The 8,611-nt window shown below is 32.4% G+C and overlaps 2 non-coding genes across 2 annotated transcripts; one reads left to right on the forward strand and one right to left on the reverse strand.

The window, feature by feature from the left end:
• The first annotated feature begins 1,247 nt into the window (after window positions 1-1,247).
• TRNAK-CUU (transfer RNA lysine (anticodon CUU)) lies at window positions 1,248-1,320 on the forward strand. Its single transcript has one exon. It is a non-coding gene; the product is annotated as a tRNA-Lys (tRNA).
• A 6,991-nt stretch (window positions 1,321-8,311) lies between these two features.
• TRNAK-CUU (transfer RNA lysine (anticodon CUU)) lies at window positions 8,312-8,384 on the reverse strand. Its single transcript has one exon. It is a non-coding gene; the product is annotated as a tRNA-Lys (tRNA).
• Window positions 8,385-8,611: the final 227 nt, after the last annotated feature.

The following is an 8,611-nucleotide window of genomic DNA, read 5'->3' on the forward strand; positions in this document are numbered from 1 at the left end:
GCTGCATTTTTGTATCACGACAGTTGGGTTAATTATTTTTAACGACAACCAATTTGATTTAATAAACAAAACGCAAGATATTATTATTATTTTATAAATACTCTCAATTTAATTACATTTTTTGCTTTTTTAATTACATAATGCCGTACAAGCCTGTGATATGTATAATGTAACATACAATTTAATATGTACTTATTTTTACCTTCCGCGTTTTTTGTACCTATCTACTCCTACTCTCTGTGTAATAGAATAAATAATATCAACTCATTTTGGAACAACATTTTATTTCATATATTATTTGTTAACAAATCAATATAACAACTGAGATAAATAAAAACATTAGTACCATAACAGTATTTATATTTTAGTTCAATATTGTAAGCCCTAGTTTCCATATCCCCAAACCTACGGTCGTGACAATATAGTTGTTGAATAACCATATACTCGTATGAATAACAGTGTAGTTGGTGCGCAGATTCTATATAAACATTAATTAAACGCGCCGTTTTGTGAACTTCACAACTACGTCGACAGAAACTCGATTTCAATACAACTAGCGTATCTATTTCGTTATTCTTATTTTTTGAACGACGGTTTTTATGTCTTACACTGCAATCGATTTATTTTGCTCTATATTTATTATATTTTTCTTTTCTCCCTGGTTTTAATGTTTCTTGCTATTCGACTTTTATAAATGCTTCACAATAAAATAAATAGAAACCAAATGGCATTACTAACGGGACAATTTTAATATTTTAAAAAGAAAAGACAAAAAAATCAATCGATTTATTTTGCTCTATCTTCATTATATTTTTCTTTTCTCCATGGTTTTAATGTTTCTTGCTATTCGACTTTTCTAAATGCTTCACAATAGAATAAATAGAAACCAAATAGCATAACTAACAGGACAATTTTAATATTTTTAAAAGAAAAGACAAAAAACTATCTAGTTATTTAAAATCGCATGTTTGATTCGGCCGATATTCTACAGTACGTAAACATTACTGTGATTTAGTTTAAATCCGCCATAGATGATGAAATTGTGCAACAATCATCTACATCAAATCAACGCCCACTGCACGGCATAGGCATCTCCTAAATATCATCAGGATTCGGTCTTACATGACTTTCCGCAACCTTCAAAATATCATCGGTCAACTTAGTGCCAGTCCACACGTGTAGTTGTGGCTGCCATTTCAGAACCCCAACATTGGTACTTGTTGTTATTTGATACAATGATGATACAAGCCCGGCTAGCTCAGTCGGTAGAGCATGAGACTCTTAATCTCAGGGTCGTGGGTTCGAGCCCCACGTTGGGCGAAAACTTTTAATAGTCACAAGCCCAGCTAGCTCAGTGACCAAAAAATAAAATTTACAATTTCTATGATATAAACCTTTACTTCGTTTAAGGTCAGTTTTGGAAATGTTCAAGGCAGTAATAATAATAATTACAATAAATGAAAAAAAACTCGTAATACCTAAATTTCATCTTTAAAAGTTAACAAATCCTTCATATGTCTGAGTTTATATATATATATATATATATATATATAGTTCCACAGGTATCGTAGACCTTCCCTTTCTAAGTGTTTAAAGCTGAAATTAAAAGTATATTATTAAATAAATCTTATTACATGTTCAAAGTTTTTAATTGATCAAAATGTGTAGATCTTCTTTTGTTGACTTATACATTGTTAAATTCTTCTAAAAAGAGTATCTTAACTTTCTGGTCAGCTATTCTCAGCAAATCGGCATTCCGAGCCGGTGCGTGCAAATGCGTATTTAAATTTAAATATTTTTATTTTAAATATAAATTGATATGGCGTTACTGCAATTTTTGGCTTTGACGTTAGTACCTGAATTGCATTAAAACAGATCCATTATTGGTGTTTCACTATGAATAGCAAAAAAAAATGTCTCCTCCCTTATGTAGTTTAATGTTTAGTTGAAACGATTCTTTTATCTCCCTTAACTCCCCCGAGACGCCTTGACGTTCAGAGTACAAATTTATCAAGTTCTATCCCTTCAAAATGTAACTATAATAAATAATGACAGTGCTTAAATGTGTTTGTATAAAGAAAAATACGTAAGTAATTTTGTTTTTATTTAGTAATAAAATAAAAAATTGCTTTTGCCAATTATTTATGTCAGATTTTATGGATTGAACAAACAATGAACATTTTGTTTTAATTTACTTTATTAAATATTATCTTTCTTTATTATTTATTGTGTCACTGAACACGGGCATCACAGGAACGGTCAACATAACCTTCTTCGAGGGAGATATGATGATGATAATTATAATAAATAAAATAGTATAAAACAGATTAAAATATATTTATTGCCTCAAGAAATTCCCCCTTAAATAGACACAGTACATAAATAAGCCGCCGACGATTTAATAAACATTTTCAAGAAAAGATTTTCTTTCAGTATTACACGAATTTCGTTAGAAAAGAAATGCCAATAAAAAAAATTCACTGAATACACTTTATACTTGACGTAATTTAAAAAGAATCGCTCGGATAGAAATATCAATCGCGTTACGTTTTATATAAAAATTTCAGAGCAGTCGGTGTCAATTCTCGGCAACTTCTATTTTTGAAACGATCCATTTGACATTTCTATTGTCCCAGCATATCAGAGTATGTGAAAGTAATTATTTAACATTAAAATTGTTTTCTTGAGGAATTTACAAATATTTATTTAATAACACTTGTCTTATATGGTTGGTTTATTTAAGCTTATAGCTAGAATAATTTAACAGAAGATTCAAACTTCAAAGGCCCTCCTGTCAAGTACTCATATCTCTTTCAGATTCATAATTTTAATAAGAAACTGTCGATATACTTTATAATTGACAAACGCTTTAGCATTTATATAAAATAACTTTAATTTTTTTTCAGCTGATAAACGCCCACTGCAGGAAATAGACCTCCATCAAAGATTGCCACGATGTCTGGTTGTGCGCTGCCAGCATCTGGCGACTTCTTGCCACCTTAACCATGTCGCAGGTCCAACGAGGGGGAGGGGGAGTACTGATGCCTACCACGCCTACCGGCTCGTGGTAGCTACTCGAGTACCATTACTTTCCTTCCCAGCAATTATCAATTTATCGGCGAAAATATTCAGTACTTCTATGTTAACGCAAGATGGATCAATAAGGCAAAGGAGAAGGAGGGGAGGGGTATTTTCGTGGAACGAAAGTAATTGTCATAGCCCAGCGAATTGGAAATTTGAAGTGGAGTTTGGCGCAAACAACAGATGGCCGCTGGGATTTCAAGGTTCTGTAGTGATGACAACACACGATCAAGCGTAGCGTGGAGTGTACAAAGGAATTTGTTGGATCCCTTATCCAACAAGTAAACTAGAATTCGATGCAGGAAGCTTATGTCCAACAGTGGAAGTCCTACAGCTGGAATAATGACTATAAATAACACGGATTAAGCATAACCAAAGCTCTGCTGAATACAACATTTTAGCTGCATGTTTACTAAATAACTCACAGCTCACATCGCTCTTTAAGCTGAATCAACAAAATTAAGTGTACTTAACCCGTTCGTATACTGGCGAATTTAAATGCAGGCATTGCTCTGTTTTGATTTCAGTATTTTAAAAAATGTTATAGTTTAAAATATGTCAGTGTTTTTAAATATTCCATTACATTATATACATGTGGGAACGGAACGTAAGAGAAAAGGAAGTGAGCGATTGATTGATGAATGAATGAAGAGTAGGAATGGATTATGGCATTGGCTGGGAGGATGGCGGTCGAGCGGTTGATCTCAACTATGTAAGACGTGAAAAATAAAAGTGTTTTAAAAAATATTTACATCTATTATTCGCCTGCGTGATTCACTCCCACATACAATACAGTATTATTGGGATTTCTCTAAACGATATCTACAGAAAATATCCATATACCGACTGACCGTAACTGACAAATGTTAGCGAGTTGGCAGGTTGTAGTGGCAGTGGGCATATCACGCTGTGAGATCGAATTAGAAATGATGGCTTCCGTAGAAGAACCAAAGTCACGTAACTCGAAGAATCGTTTATCTGAAATGGCAGTCGACGAAATTTTCTTTAATAGCGACCACGAGCGTGTAGACACAGCGCAATCTAGTTCACTGACGCGCTCCGTGAACTCAGTACCGATGAAGCTGTAAAAGCCGTAGGGGTAACAACATTAACATCTTCAGAAACAATGGAATAGACATGGCGTGGATCGATCCCCACTAGGTACACTGACGACATAGTCAAGTTTGCGAGAAACGCGAAACCAATTATCGTAGCGATCTTTGAGCCTGTTCCTCCTACCCACGCCGCGTCCCTTGGACACCACTCCAAAACCGGATCTTAAATTATTTTTAATTAACAATAATTACTAAAAGAATAAACATCGAGTATTATTAATAAGAAGCTACTTCCGGTAGCACATACATAGCGGAAGTAGCGATATATTAGTACCTTTTCTTATTTACGATTGACTTCCGCAAGGTAACTCCTGAATCTATTAGATATTTATTATTAATTGTTAATACATAAAATTCATATAAAGAGCTTAATTGAAATACTGTGAATAGATATGTGAACTTATTTAGCGTTTACTATTTGGTATTTTGAACTCAAAAAATCAAAAATACAGTTGTAACAAATCTCCATGTGACGAAATAATCTCTGGCATAGTATACGTACTGCAACGAATCCTTTGGTGACCAAAATGCAAAGGACCTCTGCATTCAGATAATCTTTCAAATATGCCGCTAGTGGAACAACATCCCACCGGCATGTCAACAATAAACTGAGCTTTCAATACCATTGGATACATTATTTATTAAAACTTCTGTAAAAATAATATTAATATTTTTAACATGAACTTACCATTCATTGGCGAGAATTACAGTCAGTTCTCGACGGGGTTCGGTTCCACAACTTCGAACGTAAGTCGAAATAGTCGTAAGTTGTATTTCGTACAAAATAAATAATACAATGTGATAGACTTGTATTTATTATATAAGCAAATAAAATGGCTTTTACTTCTGATTTTTAATTTTTAATTGTTATTATTTTGGTTGGTTAATTAAATAACTACATACATAAATAAGTATATATATAAGCATTATTCTGGATTATAGTTGATATTCATTGCTCTCTTGAGGTTTATCAACGAAGGCAGTAGTAATGCTTTTTGTTTTTAAAAACAAACCCAATTTTGTTTGGACAATTTGTTTTTCTTCTCGTCATAAATTTCATCATAACAGGCAATTGCTTGGTGAATATTGCGTTGTATCTTCGAAAATCTATCGTTGTCTGAGTCCATATTTTCAAATATTTTAATTGTCTCTAGAAGCGTTCATGATTATATTAGAAATATATTTGACGAAAACTATAAAAAAATCTGACATATTTTTTCGAAAAAAAATTTATGAAACTTTTTCATAGTAATTGCGAATGGTCGTAAGTCGAGGTGGTATTCTTTTTTATTTTTATTTGTATTTTGGCTTCTTTTTTCTCCCCGAATGCCATTAATCGACTTTGCAAGCACTAGACAAAAAAAATCAAATAAATGTGTCCGTTACTGAAAATCTGCGTTGTAGTACAGGCTAAGCTGTACTACGTAGTACGTAATACGTACTATGTAGTGCGTAGCGGAGTAATGGTAAGCAATTATTACTTTAACTGTTTCATATCTAGCTGATTATAGTTATAAATAATTTCGTAATTTATTGCATAATTTTCTTGACAATAATGTAAGCCAATAATAAACCGTATTTTCTTTCTTCCATATAAATCTCAGGTGTGAGAAACGTGATGAAAGAATTCATCTCTTGTATTAACATTGTTAACACATAATTTATACTCTAACGATTAAGCGGTTTATTTCTGAACACAATTCAATATGTCGGCAAACAAACTCACGTTGTATATTGCCGGCTTAATCCGATGTATTAATATAATATTCAATTAATACTTCCATTGCAATCATATCGATGGATTCTGTTTATTGACAACGTATTTAATAAAAAAGCTTATGTAGATAGAACGTTATAAAGAAATATTATCGCAAATTGACTACGGTAGGGTACATATTTTGTCAACACTTATTTGTTGACAAGTGATTATTCAAGATTGATGATTATTTCTAACTCTTGTTAGTGGGTATAATTCCTGGGAACTGTCTATCGATAAAGATAACATAACTTTTTTTTAAATAATGTCACTTATTTATTCTGACTGAAAAGGTTATTTATTGTCTGTGGTTGCTAATGTCAATTCAAATATTTTTATTCGAGGAAATAGTATTAACTACAACCTGATAAACATTTGGCTCATTTATTCTCATTATTATATTGAAAACAGTATATAATAGGAGATATATCAATTTACCTAAAAGCTATAAATGGATGAATACAAAGGGTGAATATATGGTAAACTCTATTTAATTAGAAAATGCGTTTTAAAATTTTTGATTACTACGTATTAAAATTAACTATTTTTATTATCTGTTCCTACAGGCTGTATTGCTAGAAGTAATTGACTTGTAGCATACCGATATAAAAAAAAATTACATTTTTCAGAGTGATTACTTTATGGATGCTACATGGGTGATATGGGTGACTGGAAATAGGTGTAAAAAACGTTAAATAACCATACAACTAAACGATCTTGAAAATGCATGACTCATCTAGTTTTTTACGATAGTAAAAATAGTAGTATATATGTCTAGGTCAGGTTTTTCACTAATGATGATGAAAAGTAATTACCAATTAATGGCGGGAAAAATAAACACTGGTCGCAGAGGGCGTCTGGCGGCAGATTTAGATTTTTAAACTTAAATGAAAAATATAAAACTTGATACATAGTTACAGTAAAGGCATTGGGCGAAATAATAAAAATGTGGAATTTATTTTTAAATAAGCAAGTTATCAAAATATCTTCCGTCTAGTTGGACACACTGTTAAAAACAGAGCCTTGTATTCTGCACACGCTGCAGTAAACTTCGTTCGATTGACCTAATTTCTCGACGAATATTTTCGCTTAAATTCAGAATATTTCGGAGATTTTTACTGCAAACTCTCCCTTTGAGGTAGTCCCACATCTTAATGAATAAGGAACTTTCTAGTTCATAAATACTATAAAATATTTTTTATCTTCTGATCATACTTGCAGCACAATGTATGAATACTGCGTTGCTTAACTTGCAGTTTTTATAACTGAGTTGCGACTTACACAGAATAATGATCGTTTGTTGCAAGTATTCCAGAATCGTCCATGGCTGAATGTGCATTGATTTATCACTTTAAAGAGCCCACGTCACGTACTTTGGGACTAGGGCAAACTGTAGTACGTCGCTGCATGTATCAATCCAAAGGCTACGCGTCCAGAATTATAACTGATGACACGTAACTTAGATTTTATGGTCCCAATTATAATTTAACGACTTTTTTATAAATCTTAAAATTTTACATATACCGGGTTGGTAAAAAATATCATTCGCATTCTATATGAAACTTATATAAATGTTTTTAAGCCCATAGACGCACACTGGAAAGCATAATCCTTTCCCAAAAAATATCTATGGTAGTATACCATAATTGCCACGCATGGCATGCGAGTTGATGATGGCAGTGTGGTATAATGGTACGCAGAGGACGCTACTGTCCATCTTTTGGAAACTTATTTGTGAGCAGTGGCAATCTATGTAATGCACAAAGTATAAATTATAAATAAGACTGTAGCCCAGGAACCGAACCCATGATCTACGTTTACAAGTTTCAGTTTATTACCACCGGACTACCACGATCTGTTCGACGATTTTTTGCCATTTCGCATGTAGGTGACACGATCCTGTTGCTGTAGAAATTTTAATATTTCTGATCAATAAACGTCAATGAGTATTTATCGGCAGTTCTTTTTTAAAGTTAATCTAAAACTAAATAATTCATGGCTGTAGCATATATGGCGGATGCATTGTCATCTCATAATTTTTGCTGACTGCCTAAAAATGTGTATGGTCTAGCGTTATTGTGTTAAAAGACGCTAACTTTAAACTTAAAAAAAAAAAAAAACTTTTACTAACTTGATTTTGTACTTGAAAATGTAACAAGGGAGGTTTTAATCCAAGTTTTAACAAACTATTTCCGAGTAAACCTTTTCCCTGACCTAATATTTTAAGAGAGTTTGAAATTTATTTAAAGAATTGACAAACAATATTTTAAACATTTTTCAAAGTTACTTCACTTATTAATTTAAAAGTTTAGCAACGCAGGTAGGAAACAATTGATCGGTCAAATTAAAAAAAAGTTTTCGCCCAACGTGGGGCTCGAACCCACGACCCTGAGATTAAGAGTCTCATGCTCTACCGACTGAGCTAGCCGGGCAGTTGTAAAATACTGTCAAGATTTCAATGACATTTATTAACAAACTTTATTCTACATTTAATTTAATAAAGATTGTTATAAGAAACATTCACTTGTTATATACAACATAAATAAGTACGCATTGGGAATAAATTACTATAGAATATACATATATTTTCATAATAATTGTTAAGGTTGTGCTAATATTTAAACACAAAACGTTTGTGTAGTGGAATAAAATAACGCAC

The sequence above is a fragment of the Battus philenor genome, unplaced genomic scaffold, assembly GCF_028537555.1.
Source record: "Battus philenor isolate CCGP_79_NKW_IND1 unplaced genomic scaffold, ilBatPhil1.0.hap1 SCAF_28, whole genome shotgun sequence".
Lineage (NCBI taxonomy): Eukaryota > Metazoa > Arthropoda > Insecta > Lepidoptera > Papilionidae > Battus > Battus philenor.